General features: G+C 48.3%; 1 long non-coding RNA gene across 1 annotated transcript; it reads right to left on the reverse strand.

Annotated features, from left to right (window-relative positions):
• Nucleotides 1-11,228: 11,228 nt before the first annotated feature.
• On the reverse strand, nucleotides 11,229-20,059 carry LOC135363177 (uncharacterized). The gene is made up of 3 exons (XR_010408848.1): nucleotides 19,866-20,059; nucleotides 13,271-13,381; nucleotides 11,229-11,684 (listed from the first exon to the last, which is right to left on the reverse strand). It is a non-coding gene; the product is annotated as an uncharacterized LOC135363177 (long non-coding RNA).
• Nucleotides 20,060-20,264: the final 205 nt, after the last annotated feature.

The following is a 20,264-nucleotide window of genomic DNA, read 5'->3' on the forward strand; positions in this document are numbered from 1 at the left end:
AACCTCCGTGACGGAGCCGGAGCCCCACCCAGATCCTGACCGCGTGGACGCGGGAAGGAGCCCGAGCACCGCGGCGGGTGTCCCCTCCCTGCCTGCAGACTGTCTGAGCAGCCCCAGGAACCGAATCCGAGTGGCCCAGAAACACAGACCCCGGGACCTCGGAGCGGATCCGAGCTCAGGAAGGGGAGACCCGCCAGCCCCGCGCCCAGCCCCGCGCGGGACCCCACGTCAGCGCACACAAAGCCCCGCATCTACACAGCGCGCCCTTCCCCAGCGGGGTTCCGGGAGCTCGCACCCCGCCCCCCCCCCCGCAGTCCCCGCTCAGGCGGCTTCTCCTCACCTTCTACTCCCGGGGGGTCCTGACGCGGCCGGACTCCTGTCAGTGTGGACGCGGACCCACGTCCTCCCGGAGTCTCCACAGCGGGTCCTGAGGAGGCCCGGCTCCCGTCAGCGTGGACGCGGCCCCACATCCTCCCGGAGTCCCCACAGCAGGTCCTGATGAGGCCGGACTCCTGTCAGCGTGGACGCGGCCCCACGTCCTCCCGGAGTCTCCACAGCGGGTCCTGACGAGGCCGGACTCCTGTCAGTGTGGACGCGGACCCACGTCCTCCCGATGTCTCCACAGCGGGTCCGGAGGAGGCCCGGCTTCCGTCAGCGTGGACGCGGCCCCACGTCCTCCCAAAGTCCCCACAGCAGGTCCCGAGGAGGCCCGGCTGCCGTCAGCGTGGACGCGGCCCCACGTCCTCCCGGAGTCTCCACAGCGGGTCCTGACGCGGCCCGGACTCCCGTCAGCGTGGACGCGGCCCCGCGTCCTCCCGGGGTCTCCACAGCGGGTCCTGACGCCTCCCAGACTCCCGTCAGCGTGGACGCGGCCCCACGTCCTCCCGGGGTCTCCACAGCGGGTCCCGAGGAGGCCCGGCTGCCGTCAGCGTGGACGCGGCCCCACGTCCTCCCGGAGTCTCCACAGCGGGTCCTGACGCGGCCCGGACTCCCGTCAGCGTGGACGCGGCCCCACGTCCTCCCGGGGTCTCCACAGCGGGTCCTGACGCGGCCCGGACTCCCGTCAGCGTGGACGCGGCCCCACGTCCTCCCGGGGTCTCCACAGCGGGTCCTGAGGAGGCCCGGCTGCCGTCAGCGTGGACGCGGCCCCACGTCCTCCCGGAGTCTCCACAGCGGGTCCTGACGAGGCTGGACTCCTGTCAGCGTGGACGCGGCCCCACGTCCTCCCGGAGTCTCCACAGCGGGTCCTGACGCGGCCCGGACTCCCGTCAGCGTGGACGCGGCCCCACGTCCTCCCGGAGTCTCCACAGCGGGTCTTGACGAGGCGGGACTCCCGTCAGCGTGGACGCGGCCCCACGTCCTCCCGGAGTCTCCACAGCGGGTCTTGACGAGGCGGGACTCCTGTCAGCGTGGACGCGGACCCACGTCCTCCCGGAGTCTCCACAGCGGGTCCTGAGGAGGCCCGGCTGCCGTCAGCGTGGACGCGGCCCCACGTCCTCCCGAAGCCTGGGCGTCAGCACAGTGGGTTCGGAGGCTTTGGAACGCCGGTCCGCGCCCCGAGGAGAAGGGCTGAGCGCGCATGCCCCGCAGGGTCTCGGAGCGGGACTCGGGCGCCCCCTGCGGGAGGCGGGGGCAGTGCAGGATGCGGTGCCCTCAGTTCAGCGGAGGCACCTGTCCTGGGGTCCAGCTGAATCCATTACATTTCGGAAATTCGAACTGAAATGGAGTCCAATTGTCCCCGACTTCTCCAGAAATAGAAACAATTAATTAGAAACCATACGGAATTAAGTGAAATGCAGACACAGGCTTTACAACTTACAGCAAAATTCATTCAAAACTGTAGATAAATTTAAAATGTAAAACTATCAAAATAAAAGGGACGCCTGGGTGGCTCAGTCGGTTAAGCGTCTGCCTTCGGCTCAGGTCGTGATCCCAGGGTCCTGGGATCCAGCCCCGCTTCGGGGTCCTTGCTCAGCAGGGAGCCTGCTTCTCCCCTGCCTGCTGTTCCCCCTGCTTGAGCTTGCTCTCTCTCTTTCTCTCTCCCTCTGCTAAAATAGCTTTTTGCAAACCAGAAAGAAGTGTGTAGGACACCTTCTAATTTGGAAACTTGGCAGTGTGGCTTTAATTAGTAGATCAGAAAAAAGATTTCTTAGGAGGTGGAGTGACTTTTCCAAGGTCCCATGGCCACTTTTTACAGGCTCCCAGTCTAGTGCTCTTTCCACTACTGATACATTTTCCATTCTCCCTCTTTTTTAAAAAAAATATTTTACTTATTTATTTATTTGAGAGATAGAGAGAGCATGCACACAAGTGGGGCGAGGGAGAAGGCGAGAGAATCTTGAGCAGACTCCACACTGATTGCGGAGCCCAACGTGGGGCTTGATCCCACGACCCTGAGATCATGACCTGAGTCAAAACCAAGAGTCTCTCACTCAACCGACTGAGCCACCCAGGCACCCCATCCATTCTCTTGTAACTAAAATACTCCCTGGAGTGACAGCTCTAGGGATTCTACACCAAGTGGACTCTATGCTTTCTCTAAAGGACCATTAGTAAATATTTTCAGCTTTGGGGGCCATATGGTCTCTGTTACAACTGTTCAACTCTGTCTGTGTAGCCGTACAGCAGCCATGGAAAATATGTAAACAAACGGCATCACTATGTTCCAATAATACTTTAATTACAAAAACAGGCAGTGGGCTAGCTTTGGCCTGTGGACTGTAGTTCTCAGGCCCCTATATAGACTAAGGTTGGAGTCCAGTTTCATTAACCCTCACTTTCCTGTTCTGTAAAAAGGGTATAATAATCAGTATAGCTGTATAGGTTGGTTGTAAGGCTTCAATGATGTGAGTAGGTCATCTGTTTATAGCACCTGGCACATAACACTCAATAAATGTTGGCAATTATTATTAGTATTATTATTATTTAAAGACTTTATTTATCTATTTGAGAGAGAGAGAGAGAGCTTGAGTGGGGGGATTGGGGGGCAGAGGGAGAGGGAGAAGCAGACTCCCTGCTGAGTAGGGAGTCCAACATGGGGCTCAATCCCAGAACCCCAAGATCATGACCTGAGATGAAGACACTTAACCAACTGAGCCACCCAGGTGCCCCTTTTATTTTTTTTTAATTTCACTACAGTTAACATACTGTTATATTAATTTCAGGTATACAGTATAGTAAGTCAACAATTGTATACATTACTCAGTGCTCATCATGATAAGTATACTCAATGTCTTTCAACTATTTCACCCATTCACCCCTATTATTATTTTTTATTATTATTTTACCACTAGTTTACTTTTTACCATACCTTCCAAAAAAAGGAAGAGAAACAAAGGAATCAACATTTAGTGATCTTTCTTTTTCCCTTGCCCCAGACAAACCAAAATGTGCCCACTGCCATGAGCCCCCCACTGCTTCACGGACATTATCAGGTAGCTGATCGTCACAATCACACAGATGGTAACATCACACTCTGAGCTCCCAGGGCTCCGTATGCCTCAGATAGACAGTGTGTCTTCTATTTGGAACCCTGGTAAGTTCTGAGCTCCAACAGCCTCCTGGCTCCCTGACACCAGGTGCTCAAATAGGTAGTTTCTTTTAAAATATTGAACAGCTTTCACTTTCACTGTTTATTTCTAGAGATTTTAATGAAGCCAGGTGCATAGTTTCAAAGACCAGTCGTTTTTGCTGGTGCCACCCTGCCCCTTCTGTTCCCTTCTCATTCGAGATTTTGTACTTCACAGAGCTCCATCTTTCCAGTGCTTGTGAAAGCTACAGGAACTGGGGCTTCAGCTTTGTTGAAACCTTACTCATCTCTCCTCATGCAAATAGGGTGGGATTCAGGATAAGGTGGGCTATCTTTCACCTGCTGTAGTTTTTACTGAATTATAAAACTTCATCATTATTACATTTCAATGACACAGGCCCCAGAGATTGCATTATGACAAGGTTCTACTAAACTTTAAAATACTAAACCCTTTTAAAGCTGAAAGTATTTAATAATGTGTCTCATTAATTCTTTAACCTCTTATCTAGGTGACAAATATTCCTGAATTTATGGTTGACAAATTAAACCCTAGAGACAGTCCTGAAGTAGATTGACTGTAAACTAATGAAATACCCTGTAAAATTGTTCTGTCCAAGCTTGGATTCGACACTGGAAGTCTTCACCGTATCATTGCCACGGAGCTCTGAAGTCAACACGTTCATATATAAGAAATATCCATTTCATAATTGCCTTAATGCACCAGCGCATGGCTCCAATAAAAGTATTACAAAATCAGGGCGCCTGGGTGGCTCAGTTGGTTAAGCGACTGCCTTCAACTCAGGTCATGATCCCAGGGTCCTGGGATCGAGTCCCGCATTGGGCTCCCTGCTCTGCGGGGAGCCTGCTTCTCCCTCTCCCACTCCCCCTGCTTGTGTTCCCTCTCTTGCTCTGTCTCTCTCTGTCAAATAAATAAATAAAATCTTAAAAAAAGAAAGTATCACAAAATCAGAGATACAGGTGTCCTTTTCTTCACAATTTTGGCAACTATGTGGCATTGTATTAAAGTTTCCTGAAAATGACACACGTGTTTCTTTCCTTTCACTTTCTTCAATGTGCCAACAGATCAACCTTCATGGGCACACTACCACATATCCGTCCTCTTCGGTGGGGTCCAAAGCTTAGATACACATTACAGAGGGTCTTTAAATTCAGCAAAGACACTTCCAGTCTAACTTCCAGTGATTTCCCTTCATGAAACTTCCGCCAGATTTGAGATAACTACTTTTGGTGCCATTCGTGCCTTGCCACCTCCTCTCCCACACCTGGTAGGTGATATGCGTCCATCCTTCCGGGCTCAGCTCAGAGCCTCCCACCTCCCTGCTGTCCCTCTGCATCACTCGGGGCAGAAGCCAACTCTCCTTCCCCTGTATCCAAATATCCATCACCCGTGCAGTCAGCGCTGAGGTGACTCCCTTGCTCTCTGATCGTATGGCTTCTTGACTCCATACAGGACTTCTTCTCTCCTTTACTAGACCACAGGGTAAGATTATTAAAATCCTTTTCCCTCGGAGCCTAGCACAGGTACCCTGCCCAAATGACAACTTCAGTTAATGTTTATTGAAAGCTCAGTGCAAAATCTAAAACAGATTACCTTCAGGCTCTATTAAGGGGAGCCCCATAAATTAAATGGGATTAATTTGTAGTTTTTACCTAAGAAAATAGATTTTAACTTCAAAGTAATCTTATTAACTGCACTTAAAAAATCCATTTAGGAAGACAAATGAATGAGTCAAATTGTTTTTCTTGAAAACTCACTTCCATACAGGCAGCCCAGAATGATTTCAGCCCTGCGTGTGGCAAGGAAATCTGTCTCAAGAAAAGCAAGTGCTCTGATCTTTTGCTCCAGAGGGGAGTTTTGGACCAAAACAAAGACCTTGATGAAACTTCAGATCATGCTTTGAAAGCCAACCAACGAAGGCTACCTTTGGTTTAGTGAAGAGATTTATACATCCAGACCCTAGAGACACATCTTGCTTGGTAGCAACGCTACTCAGATTTGGGACTAGAAAATGAGCCCCAAGGCTAAGCCTGTGAATAAAAAAATTGGGAAGCTATATGGAGCATGGGAGCCAAGAACTCTAGGCTCCATCCAAAGCCCTTAAAATATGCCCTTTTAAACAGCACTCTTCCAATTTCCCTCCTTTGCCTGTTCGGAGATTCAGAAATTCACTTATAATCTTTCAATGATAGACATTTATTGGGAAAAAATATTAAAATATTTAAAGCGTTAGCTGGCGTACTTCAAAGGAGCTAGTCCCATTGACTCGTTGTTCCCACCCCAACCCCTTGGTCCTTTTCTCCTCTGCCTTCCAGATTTTGTTTGACATTTGGAAGGTTCATCTTGGTACACAGGAGCCAGCCCCGATCCCACACTTGAAGTGAATCTGACTCTGTGCCAAAGGAACTTTGCAATCTTTGGGCAAGTTGCTAGTACACACATCCTTAACTCACCTATCATTTTTTAAAAACCTTCTTCTTCCTTACATTTGAAAAAAATTCCTTCACGATATAATTAATTAAACACAATTTTATTAAACATATTGAACAAAATATGCAAGGTGGTGGGAGCAGCAGGGACAACGTAAGAGGATGTGTTCTGAGGAACATACTACGACCGAGTCTTAGTTGTGCAAGTACACACGCCCCCGTCCAGGAAAGTACCTAACGGAGAAAGCACAGCACTGGGGCAGTGGTGAGAACCACCAGTTTAAGTGTTTTTAGCTCTTTCTAACAAAACACTAAGCTCAAATGGCTTAAACATTTAGCAAGGTGGCATTATTTCACATAACAAGAAGGTTGGAGTTGGTTCATTCAGCTGCTCAATATCATCAGGGACCCAGGCTCTACTCATTTTTGACTTGGTCGTCTAGTTGACTTTTGTCCTCAGGCTTGCCACCGCAAGGTTGCAAAAGTGGCTGCAGCAGCCCAAGCATCAACAGTTACACCAATACTACCTTTAAACATTGCGCTCTGAGGGTAAGATGCTCCCTCCTTCTGAAGAGGAAGGAGGCCTCCCCCAGGAGTCCCCAACTGACTTCCCATTGGCCAAAATTGTGTCACATGCCAATTCCTAAATTCATCATCCAGCCTGGAGAAGAAAATTCTCATGACTAATTTAGATCAAGAACAATTCACATCCTGAAGCTCCTGGGTATCTGATTATGAATAAAATCAGGGTTTATTAGCATGGAAGGCAGAGGGGCAATGACTGGTCATTAAGCAACGACAGTATCTTCCATAAGGAGGTCACATAATTCAGGGAGATTAGGAATGCAGTTTGAAACCTCTATACTTTAATTTCTGGTAATGGGAACTTCCTGAAGGCTTTTGAGCAGGAAAATAACATGAGCAGATTAAGATGTAAGGGATTTGGAAAAATTGTAATTCTGAAAATTATAATTCTTGTTTCACAACATTTACTGGTGGTACACATATTTTCATTCATTTATTGAACAAATATCTTCCGAACGCCTGCTGTTCCAAGTGTGAGGATGCAATGCTGAATAAATGCTGGGGTTCTTGCCTTCAGGAGAGCTTATATTCTGGTGGGGAAGGCAAACTACATCATTTCAAATTTGACTCTGTTTAAGCAGAAAGGAAGCAGTGTAATAAAAATATTCAGTGAGGGAGTGGAGGTGGGACTGGTTTAAATTGGCTGGTCAAGGAAGATTCTTGAGAAGATGATGCTTGAATTAAACCAGAATAATAAGGTGCCTGCCAGGGGAGGATTTGAGAGCAAGTTTGAAGCAGAAGGAACAAGTACAAAGCCCCCAAGAGGGATAATCTTGGCATGTTAGAGACCCATAAGGATCCTAGACAACAGTCAGAAGGGGGCGTGGTGGGAGATAAAGCTGATTTGGGTCGGGAAAGGATTTCTTAAACACCCTCGCCCCCTTCTCAGAGTTGAGATGAAGGAGAAGGACACGGACCAAGCCAGGCACGGCTTCTGGCCATGGTGAAAGGTTGTATGTTATTCCAGGTGTAACGGGAAACACACAGTTTTCAAGAGGGAAGATATTTTTCAAATTTTACTTTCTTTTATTTTCTGGCTTCTGTGTGAAAAAAAAGAGACATAAGGGGCAGGAGCCCTCTTACAACTCTTTTGTAAGGCAGAGTCCCAGGTGCACGAAGGTGACTTGGAATTGGGTGGCAGTGGGACAAGCAGGCAGGTATTATGGGATGCTTCCTAGAGACTGTGAGGTATAGGAGTTACGGTCAAGAGCTACTTGGAAAAGTTCGGTAAGAGCAGAGAGAAATTACTCCCTGGGGATGTTCTAGGCCAGTGCTTTAGTGTGCATGTGAATCCTCTAGGGATCTTTGTAAAGTGCAGATTGTGACTCGGGAGGTCTGAGGTGGGGCCTGGGATTCTGCTTGTCTAACCAGTTTCCAGGTGATGTCACAGCTTCTGGTCTGAGAACCACACTCAGTAGCAGGATTCTAGCACAAGTGAACTTAACTTACATATTTGGTTGCATTTCCTACTACTGTCCTGTGCATACCATGTACAGACCGGTACTGAAACAGTGGCTACATGTTGCTAAATTTAATTAAGCTAAAATAAGACATCCAGTTCCTTAGTTGCACTACTACATCTCAAATGCTCAAAGCCACAGGTGGCTAGTGGCTGCTCTATGGGACAGCCCATGGATAACGAACTTGCCCTTATTAAAGAAAGTTTTACTGGGTGGCGCTGCTCCAGGCAGAGGAAACGATTTCTCGTTCTCTATGCCTCCTGTTACCATCTTTCCTTATTCTGTCTTTTCCAAGGAACACACGTGTTGTCTCTGTTCGAATCAAATGCATCTTTTAAGAACTGTCTCAAATCTATGTCTTCTACAGACCTGTGTATTTGTCCTTCAGCCGCCCCACCTCCCGCCTTTGAAGGAAGTCTCTGAAAGCCACCGCCCTGGGCGCTGGGTGGGGCCGGCGGGGTGCCTCCAGATCCCACTCGCCCTCCTGATCAGCTCACAGGAAACTTCTTGGCTTCCTGTGTCATCTTCCTCTCACTACTGTCCTGTAATATACGGAATCTGACCAGACCCTGCTCCTCCAATTGGCTCAGAAGGCCCCACAGGTACCACTGTCTGGAAGGTTCCTAGACCCCAAACTCAAAGGTGGCCACAAACCCAGACGAACTCATCACCACCCCCGCCTGCCACTTGCTCTCTAAAACTGTATTTCCCAACTAGCACTGGGCAGAAGGTGGAGTGATTCATTCTTGAAGGAACGAAGAACAGACCCTCACTCTTCCACCCTACCCCTCAAAATGTACTAATTCTTGTTGTTTACAAAATAAGACTTAAGCAGCACTCTGGAGGACTACGTACATGGTAAGATTTATCTTTTATTAGAGATCTTATATTACATATTCCCAAAAAGATATAAAACCTTCCAAGAGAAAAATATCAAAACCTATTTGATTCCAAGATAAGCAACATAATCAAAATGAAAGCAAAGATTTTCTTCCAAAGGAATGTGAAAACATTTCGACACAAGTACAACAAAGACATGGGAAGGTAATTAAAATGTTTCACAACACATTTTATAGCATTTTATTTTAATCAGTATTTGAAGAAAACAAGAATGCCGAGTTCTCAAACACTGCAGGTAAAAAGCTCAAATTACCAAAAAAAAAAAAAAAAAAAAAATCACAGGAATGACCTACTCGCTCAACCGAACATCTGCAGTAACAAATGTAATAAAACCCAAGCAAACAAATATGCCACCGAGATCACAACTGAAATGTATGGTTTTTAGGTGTGCCAGAGACACTAAATTAATCAGTTCGTGACCGCAACCCAAAGCAAAAGCATCCTCTCCTCATTTCCCTGATGATTTATTCTAAAAATAAAAAGCAGAAATTTGCTGGTTTAAAGAGAATTTCTGCTTTACCTGTGAACGGTGGCAACACACACTAAGACCCCGACTGACATGGGACAGATCCATCTCAAACAACCAGAAGTGGCAAAACCACTGTTATTGCATCAAGATTTTTAATTTCAACTGATCAGAATTTCCACAATGATTAAGCACACCCACTTAACCACAGAACACAGTGAACTCCCAAAGGAAGGTTTTACATTTAAGATGCAATGAAAATACTGATCTTATTCCTGGGATTTGCTTCTGGCAATCTTAACATCTGTAGATGTCCACAAAAAGGAAGTGCTTTGTTTTTTTTTTTCTTTTAGTTGTTTATCCCCCAAAATGAGGAAGGAAACTTACAGTACATGTTTATTGCATGACATTACTCCCTTATAATATCTTCATCAACACCAGTATTGTTTCCTTAATTATTAAAGGCGAAAAAAATTTATGAACTTAACATAACTTAGCAATAATTGTAGGAGCTGCATCTTGGTAAAAAAAAAAAAAAAAAAAAAAAAGGATGATCATCAGACTACCTGGTGAAACAGAAATTAGGTTTCAACTTCTCTATAAAGATGCTGGAATGGCAGGAGGTAAAAGGAAGTTTAAAGTCAGAGAATAATAAATTTATTAGGTAACACAAAGAGAATTTTCAAAAGTGTACATACTCAGTGAATCCTTTCTATCCTAAAACTGAATATTCTAAATGTTTCTAATGTTGCTTCAGTGTTAATGTCATGTTAATCATGATCCCAAATAAATTTTATCAAAAGTACTGTAATGGCACATAGGCTTGGAACTTCACTTTGAGGTTAGCACGTACAAAAGTTTGGAATTCACTCAACACACATGTTCTTTAATAAAAGAAATCAGGATGAGCTACCTATAAGTGGATTTCAAAACAGGGTCCCTTTTAAAGCATTCTTTCATAGAGTTACCTCCTGTGAAACGGAAACAGTGTATGGATTTTGCATGTCACAAAATCCTTGCTTCAAGCTGCCATCTTCTTGGCAGCAGCGGATTTTAATGAACAGTACTTTTTCTTCCTTGTTTTGTTTTCTGACATCTCAGTACATTCAAATAGTCAAAATGTTTAGAATAACATCACCACAAATTTAATGAAACAGATCAGAATGTGGCCAGCATTGTCAGGCAAAACCGATAACACTTTACGTGTCATAGAAAGTACCCACCTCCTCCCCACCCCCGCCCTCTCCCCCTTCCTCAGTCATATGGACACCAAAAGATTTAACAAGACTTATAAAAAAATAAGGCACATTTATTTTGATATGGTTATTTTTAAAATAGAAAACCCCTCTCCGAACATCTGTATTCAAATGAGCTGTGTAAAAAGACACCTTGTGGTACCTAAAAGAGGTTATGGTACCTATGGGATTGCTGTTTCTATCTTAGTGACAATGGAATAAATTGCACCTATCCCACCCACATTGTCAAGTAATGAAAATATGCCTCTTTTTCTACTATTGAATGATTCAAAATCTGCTATTTCTGGAAATACAAAGAGTGAGAAGGGAGGGGTCAAGTGGTACATTAGAAAAAGGTGTGAAGATCAATGATGTACAGATATCATAAGGGTTGATGGATTGCACTTTTCCACATATTTCAATACACAAAATTTTTCGAATGCGTATGAACGATTGCAACCATTTTGGCCATTAGCTATTACCCTTCAGCTTTTTATTCCATTTTGGTAAAAATGGGTATTTTTGTAAAACTAATGAAGGATCAGCAACATGAATACTTATAACAATCTCTTCACAACTCCCGACACAGATATAGTTAGTTAGCATTTAACCTGAGATACAATCTGTGGAGAGGTTGTTTTAGACATTTCTTCCTTCATTGTTGCATCGATTCATACTGATGGTGGTGATTCATGGATGGAACTTAAAGAAAAACTGGCTATAGCATGGCTTTTTTTTTTTTCTTTCTGTACTAGTAAAAAAAAAAATAATAATAATAATTATAATAACAATCACAGAATTCATGTCCTCACAGTAGCCAGAAGCTAAAATAATGTGCTTCCTTATTGCATGTCAAACCAAGAAGTGTATAAAAGACAGTGCTTCCCATCCAAATTTGAAAGCCAGGTTCATCTCAACTGGATTCGGAATGTGCTGATTTCCATGGGACTCAAGTTGATCTCACTTATATTTCGGGCGTCTGGAGGTGAATGCATCAAGGATAATGACGAAGGTATGAGACTTGCGACAGTAAACATGCTAAAAAGCTTCTGTACCAAAATCTAGAAAATAAATGATAAAAAAAATTGCACAGTTAGGTCAACTTTGAAGAAAGATTAGTAGCACATCTATATATTTATTCAGTGGAAAATAGTAGGAGAGTAAAACAGTGTATTTGAAGTTTCCTTTTAATGATAAAAAGAGGAAGAGGAAGGAGATTAGATACAGCTATGCGAGCCTGGACACACAGACCACCCTGGGAGGGACACCTAGGAGAAGTGTAACCAGGAGAGGACAGCTCACTCTACATTCTTCTTCTGAATTTCTTGAGAACTTATCACGTGCAGGGGCCACTTTTTCAATAAAAGAAAACACATCTATGAGCCAGCAAGCTTTAAAAACATCCGTATCCTCTTACACCCAACATTTACACCTAACAGTTGTCGTTCTTCTTGTTCCCAAAGAGCTGAGAGAAAGGACACAGGCTCCTCATGTCAGTGAGTCCCATTTTCAGGGTTGGGGGGTTGCTGAGAAAGTACTACCCTCACCCCATGTCTCTCTGGACCATATAATACCCTTAAAACTTGACGCCTTAATGTCTATATACAAATGCTTACAACCAAGTACACTCACATCATCAGTAATAAGGTAAAGCGTAAATATCATGAAAAACAAACCCCAAACCATCAGTGCTTTCTTCGCACCAATTCCACGGAGGGCATGATACGAGAAATGAAGAAGCTTATCTGCCTAAGTGGATTTTGACCCCCTACCATATTGTCTTTTCTCTCCTTTTCAGACCCTATGCACATTCTAGTTGGTAGGGTTGGAAATGAATCTCTTAAGTCTGATCTACAGGTTATCTGTGAGGTTTTGGAGAAGAGCTGGGTCAGCTGAGCTGCCCCGTGGGGCAGACCTGCCTGTGTGCCATCCAGCTGTCTTCTCTGAGCACAACCTGCTCAGAGCCAGAGGCAGAAGGCTGGAGGTTCATTTCCTTCCAAGGAGAGCCTGAGGGAACTATCAGAAAGACCAGCTCAAAGGAGACAGAAAAACTGGGCAGCCGGCAGGTCAGCCTGAAGACCTGTTTGGCTGGCACAGTGAGGACTCCTATGCAAATCTGTCTTGATCAGGAGATCTAGACCCTCATTTCCCCTGCGACAACAACTGACTGGAGCTAAGTAAGGTTGCTTCGGGGCCGTGGTGAAACTCCCCGACTGGCCAGTGTCACCACTTCCCTACCCCACCCCACCCCACCTTTAGTTATTATAAAACCTGCTTTTGCCCCTCTGAGACTTCATGGACCTAGATCCTACATGAGCATGTGTGAGAGAGGAGGGAATATTGGGGGATGGGGGGTGGGGAGAGGATGTTTTGTCGGCTGGCAACGGAAGGCCTAGGAATGGAGGAGAATGTTGCCCCTACACGTGCCCATGTTCCAGACGTGCATTTTGATGCTGACAAGGAGAAGAGATCGAAGGTTGAGAAAGTGCTTTCTTAAGATGGAGAGACTTGAGCTAAATTACAGCAGCTGAGGGGAATGAGTCCACGAAGAGGCAATGAAACGTTATCTTATTGTCAGAATGATTAGCAGAAAGCAAGGATTTCAAAGCACATGAAATCAACAAGCAAAAACCACTTTTCAGCTCACCTTTCCCTGGGTTGTGGAACAAAGCAGCCCCGTGTCTCTGCTCGAGAAGTGGCAGTCAAACCCCTTCCTGTGGAGGATCAAGGCTGCCTCATCGGAATGCTTGCCATCCACCTGCAGATGAGCATAGAGTGACAAGACGCCACAGCGACATTAAGGCAAATAGCGACACCACTGTATACTCCACTGTTTTAAAGTCAGCGTCCCCAAACCAAAAATGCTCACTTTATTTAGCAGTGAAGCCAGGAAAATTCATTTCCCCTCCAGTCCCACGTTCACTGTCACACCTGCTACATCCCCTCTACCTCCCCCACAAGGAGGCAGGTGACAATATGTTTTAAGTCACCTCATGCCCTGGTTTCTGGCACAGTCCCCAAGGACCTGCGTGTCCTTTTGTCTACATGCCACATACTGTTTTATCAAAGTTTATTCAAATAAAGCATTTACTTTTTTTAATTTAAATTCAATTACTTAACATATAATGTATTACTGGTTTCATGTCTAGGTAGAGGTCAGTGATTCATCAGTCTTATATAATACCCAGTGCTCATTACATCACGTGCCCTCCTAAATGTCTATCACCCAGTTACCCCATTCCTGTAACCCCTCCCCTCCAGCAACCCTCAGTTTGTTCCCTATGATTAAGAGTCTCTTATGGTTTGTCTCCCTCTCTGGTTTTGTCTTGTTTTATTTTTTCCTCCCTTCCCCTATGACCCTGTTTTGTTTCTTAAATTCCACATACGAGTGAGATTATATATGATAATTGTCTTTCTCTGACTGACTTATTTCGCTTAGCATAATACCCTCTAGTTCCACCCACGTCGTTGTAAAGGGGCAAATAAAACATTTAATTTTTATTTATTTGGTTTTTAACATACACGCCAGCTGAATAAAGTGTACCTGAATTTAGTCCTTATCTGGTCATTGAATGATGTATCATCCATCTCAAAACTGAAACACACTTCTTTATTGAATGCTAATTTTTGCTAATTGCATTAACATTTTTAATCTTTAATGCACTGGTTCATTATTTTTATATAAAAGACATTTAAATTGAGTTAGTTATGCTTATCACTTGCTAGGCCAACCACATTTATTAGCTTGACGTATCATTTAAATTCACATTACAGAAGCTATTCTTCTTGTGCAAAGAGAAAAATACTAAACATGACAAGTCAGCTACAGGGATCAATATATACTTTCTTGCAGTAAAATTTCTTGCATCCATTTAAGTAAAGATGCCAGGAGTGCTCTGAATATTTTAAGTTACAATTCTCTTAATAAATTTTATGTTTCCTCAAGGGGGGAGACGCTTCTGATAATAAGCAAAATAAATTAAGAATCCTTGGACGAATTAAGAAAGGGACAGCTATTCTAAGGAGTTCAGTGTGCTCAGCACTGACCTGTGATGAAAATGATCCCTTTTTCTCCTCTGTGGCCACAGATACGAATATGTCCAAGTTCTTAATCATCTTCACTGGGGGATATGATTTTTAAATGTGCCACAGAGACATCTTTTCTGAGGAGGAGCTGTCAGCATTCTCACCACTGATTTGACTTTAATGTGCCTCAACAATTTAAAGCTGGCCTCACCTCGGATTCTTGGCTGGAATAACCTGCTTTATGATATTTCACACTGGTATTCTGCAGTGGTACTGCTAAGATTTTGTTTGAAGGGAGAGGAAAAAGTCATTTAAGGAATTCTGAGTCATCACAGGACCAACATGATACACATAGCAAGTTTAAATCATATGACAATGTTTTCTAATAAAATTTCAAGGTGGGGCGCCTGGGTGGCTCAGTTGGTTAAGCGACTGCCTTCGGCTCAGGTCATGATCCTGGAGTCCGGGATCGAGTCCCGCATCAGGCTCCCTGCTCGGCAGGGGGTCTGCTTCCCCCTCTGCCCTCTTCCCTCTCGTGCTCTCTGTCTCTCATTCTCTCTCTCTCTCAAATAAATAAATAAAATCTTTAAAAAAAATAAAAAAATAAAAAAATAAAATTTCAAGGTGTTTCACACAGTCCCAAAAGAGCATGAAAAGAGCACAGTAAAAAAAAAAAAAAAAAAAAAAAAAAAAAAAAAAAAAATCCTTCATTTATGACATACATAAGGTCTCCAGAAGGACAAGGACAAGTCTCTCGTGTGCTAAGTGTATAGGCTTGGAATAGTTACTGATCACCTAAGCATCAGTTTCTTTGCCTATAAAATGGACCTAATGCAGGTTTCCCCTCTTCATGGAGTCATGGCGTCTAGTAAGACGTTGAAAATACGAGGTATGGTGGCTTAGCTTATAGGACAGAATGTGTTGGTGTAGAAGCTACAGAAAATGGATCAGAACCTGGGCTGGGAGTCAGGCAGCTTGACATCTAGATCCTAGCTCTGCAATTTCCTAGATGCTTTTAGCAAAACCTGGTTTCTCCTGTAGCATAAAATGCGGAGGGCTACCCACAACCCTTCCCATCCAACATCCCTCCCGCACATTCCTCCAACCTTCCTCCTCCCACTTCAGGGTTTTGCTGTGGCTGCTCTAACGGTCCTCCACACACAGCCTGAAACACACTTATTATCTTAAAGTCTGGAGGTCAGAGTCCAAGGCAGTTCTCACGGGACTAAAGTGTAGGTGTTGGCCACTGCACTCATTTCTGGACGCTCTGGGGAGAGTCCACGTCCTGCTCATGCAGGCTGTTGGCAGAATCCAGTTTCCTGCAGTTGTAGGACTGAGGTTCCCGCCGGCTGCAAGCAGAAGGCCACTCCAAATGCTGGAGGCCACCGCACCCCCCGGCTCATGGCCCCCGCCTCCACTTTCAGAGCCAGCGACAAGACAAGCGTCCATCTGCTGTTGATTCTGACCACTTTTAAGCGCTCACTCCATTCTACTGGACCCACCAGGCCACCCAGGAAAAGGTACCACCTCAGGGTCAGCAGATCTGCACCTTCCAATCTTTGGCCATGTGGTCTGGTTCCAGGTTCCAGGGATAAGGATGCACACATCTTTGGGGTTCATCATTCTGCAACCACGCCCCATCCCTCCGGCCAGAACCCTGGTGATCGCCACCCTTCAGTGCTTCATGGCGGCCCTTTTCTATGGCCTTCCGAGCCCTGCCCGCCTCTCACCCCTCTTCTCACAAGGCTCCCCTCCTGCCGTCCTCCTCCCCAGCCCCAGGGTCCCCACAGCACCCTTCCCATGCCAGGAGTGCTCTGACGCCCACCCCGCATCTCCGCATCTGTGCATCTCTGTGGGCTGGCTCCCTCTCCACCTACAGGTCTCAGGTCAGGCATGACCTCTTCTGGAAGGGCATGGCCTTCCATTGACACAGGGTCCTGTGCTTCTGCCAATGCCCCCAGATGATGACCTTCGAAGAACATACCAATGTGCTTACCGTCTCCCTCTCCCCAGCAGCCTCTGAGAGCCACATCTCTTGGCTCAGCATTCAGCACGGGACCTAGCACACAGAATGCGTTCTGAACGAATGAACTGTCCCCCCAACAAGTCCTCCCCTCAGCTGATGAGTGATGACGGCCTGTTACAATGACGGTGGAGCTCATGTCTCACCGGCACGGAGACTCCTCGGGCTGTGACCGCTGGAAGCTGAAAGCTGTCGGAGCCACAACACCATGAGCTGTCTTCTCCTCCAGCTCCACCCCAAGCACCCACAGCCTTGCCGATTCAGTCTGGGCCCTTCCTGCCTCCATCCCGCTCACAAACGTCGCCCTCCACAGGCCCCACCGCCCGCACGGCCTCCTGTGCGCAGCGCTCGCGGCCCCGGCGGACCCACGCCGGAGGGCCGCCTGCGCTCGCACCGCGGTGGGCGGTGACTTCGTCCTGCCACTGACAGCTAAGTGTGGCAAGAGTGCCACCCACAACTGCAGAGAGCAGCCGCCCCTCGGAGCCAAGTGGGTCACTGGCCCAAGAGAGAACCAGCCCCAGAGAGTCACAGACTGAACGCGTCCTGATCCCCATCACCCGCCCTCTGATTCTCGCAGCACCACCATCCTCTCTCACCGGGACGTTCACCACAGCCTCCGAACTGGTCTCCCTGCGTCCGTCCTTCCCTCCCAGCCCCTATCCTGCCATCCACCCAGAGGCCAAAGGGATCCTGCCACACCTCTGCCAAGACCCTCCAAAGCGCTCCCCCATCAGAATAAGAGACAGAAAGCCCACGTCTTTCCACTGTGACCACGAGGCCAGCCCCCACCAGCTTCCGGACCTCGTGCCCCAGGACTCTCCCCCTCCTCCCTTGGCTCCAGGCACCAGGCCCCCCGCTCTTCTCGAGCACACCGCTGTCGCTCCCAACCGGGGACTTTCCACTGGCCCTCTGCCCAGACCACTGTCCTCCCAGCCACCCAGGGGGCCTGTTCGCTCACTTCCTGTGAGTCCTCAAATGTTACCTCCTCTGTGAGACCTTCTCTGGCCACCTTATCACCGGGAAACCCTCCCCACTCCACACGCCTCCCAATCCCAATTCTCTGCTTGAGGTTTCAATAACAGGATAACAGTTCCCATCTTCTCAGGGGTAACTCTCTTCTTAACTTAGTCATGGTCTCTATTCTCTGCCCCTCCAGCTCCGCTGTAAGCTCTGAGACAGCACTGGTTCTGATCTGTTTTGTTCACTGGTGTATCTCTAGCCCCTGGAACTGTTATTGGCACCAAGAGTTGGTTAAACAAATATCTACTGAATGAATGAATTTTCAAACTCTCAAAGCTCCTCCAAGAGGCCCTCTCTCGTGCTCATCAAAGAGAATCGGACCAGAACGAACAAATATGTGCCTGGAGATCTCAGCCACTTAGGTCTCATCCAGCTTCATCAGGTTACACTGGCAGAAACTGATGGCCCCAGGGGTGACATGACCTGTTGAAAGTCACACAGAGATTAATAGAAAAAAAAAGGCTGAAACCCAGACCACAGAACCAAGTCAGAGGTGCTTCCACCACATCACACATCCTGCTTCACCCAGAAGCTTCTAAGAAAGCCCCAGCCAAATAGACAACCTGAGGACCAGCGTGAATAGAGGAGGGGGGGCTACTGGCAAGACCACCTCTCATGCAGTGTGAGACCCTGGCCAAATCACCTACTAGAGATACACCAGTGACACAGTTTTTTTGGTAAGACTCCATAATTTAAAAGATGATGGCAGGGCGCCTGGGTGGCTCAGTCGGTTAAGCAACTGCCTTCGGCTCAGGTCATGATCCTGGAGTCCCGGGATCGAGTCCCGCATTGGGCTCCCTGCTCGGCGGGGAGTCTGCTTCTGCCTCTGACCCTCCCCCTCTCACGCTCTCTCTCTTTCTCTCTCAAATAAATAAATAAAATCTTTAAAAAAAGAAAAAGAAATCTTGACATCGGGGGCGCCTGGGTGGCTCAATTGGTTGGGCGACTGCCTTCGGCTCACGTCATGATCCTGGAGTCCCAGGATCGAGTCCCGAATCGGGCTCCCTGCTCGGCGGGGAGCCTGCTTCTCCCTCTGACCCTCCCCCCTCTCTCTCATTCTCTCTCTCTCAAATAAATAAATAAAATATTTAAAAAAAGAAAAGAAATCCTCAGTGTGGCGGCGCCTGGGTGGCTCAGTCAGTTGGGCGACTGCCTTCGGCTCGGGTCACGATCCTGGAGTCCCGGGATCGAGTCCCGCATCGGGCTCCCTGCTCAGCGGGGAGTCTGCTTCTCCCTCTGGCCCTCCCCCCTCTCATGTGCTCTCTCTTTCTCTCTCAAATAAATAAATAAAATCTTTAAAAAAGAAAAAGAAACCTTGACATCTGTTTCTCTCTAATCTACGTTCGCCAGGCACTGTCCACGCACTGTCTTCACCTTCCCCGGGGCGCGGGCCGGGGATCAGCCGCACGCTGATCAGGACTTTGGAGCCGAACAGCTTCCAGGGTGCACCCGGGTCATTGCACGCACTTCATTTTTTGTTTAATTTCTTTTTCTTAATTCGCTTCCTGCTGCGGACTCAAGAAAGGAGTTGGTTTTGCGGCCGGAAGGTGGGGTACGTGGAAATTCACAGGGAGGCTCAAATCCACCGGAGCGAGTCCTCGAGCTCGAGGCCAAGCGCAGCCGAGCGCGGGAGGGACAAGAAGGCCATTCAAGTGGGTCCCACCGCCGCGCCCCCCGGAGAGGCGATCGCCCGGCAAGCGCAGCCGAGCGCGGGAGGGACAAGAAGGCCATTCAAGTGGGTCCCACCGCCGTGCCCCCCGGAGAGGCGATCGCCCGGCCAGCGCAGCCCGCGCGGCCAGCGGGCCAGGTCCGCACTCCCCGAACCCTTCGCAGCGCGACCCGAGTCGGTCCCCTTCGGCTTCCCAGGGCGCCCGGGATGTCACCGAGGAGAGCCTGCCGAGGAGTGTCACCGAGGAGAGCCTGCGGCCTCGGGAAGACTCGCGAGCACCTGCTCCTCCTCCCTTCAAGCCTCGGTCTGCGCGCAGCCCCCGTCACCGCCCAGACCCTGCGCTCGAGCCCCCCGGCCCCCCAACGTCCCTCTCGTCCCCAGCAGCCCTCTCCCAGCCCAGCTCACCCCTCCCCAGACCCCCGACTCCACCCGCAGCCCCGCGGGCCCACGCGCCCGCCCGACCTCTGAGCCCTGACCCCGACCCGGCCTCCCCGTCACACCCACCTGCCCGGGACTTCGCCGTTGCTGCGCCTCCAGAACCGCTTCCGGGCCCCGTCGCCGGCCACGGCCCCTCCGCCTCCCTCAGGCCCGCGGCCCGACACCTCGAGCGCGGCCGGCCAGGCCCGGTGGCCCTTTCCTGCACCCCGAGCGGCCCCTCAGCGGCCCCCGGACTCCTGAGCCCAGCGCCCAGAGGCTCTTCCGCCTGCTCCCGGAAGTCCCGCCTCCGCGCGCCCGGAAGTCCCGCCTCCGCCCAGGCGCGCCGGACGCAAGGCGCGGGGGTGACGGCATTGAAGGGCGACGCCGGGGAGGGGTGTGGCGGCTGCGGTGCGGGCGGTGGGGGTCCGTGTGTCGGCGGCTGGCTGGGGCCCCCGTCCGGCTCTGTGCTCTGCCGCCGGGCGAGGC

The sequence above is a fragment of the Mirounga angustirostris genome, unplaced genomic scaffold (genome assembly GCF_029215605.1).
Source record: "Mirounga angustirostris isolate CCGP_5_RB_7025 unplaced genomic scaffold, mMirAng1.0.hap1 SCAF_48, whole genome shotgun sequence".
Classification (NCBI taxonomy): Eukaryota; Metazoa; Chordata; class Mammalia; order Carnivora; family Phocidae; genus Mirounga; species Mirounga angustirostris.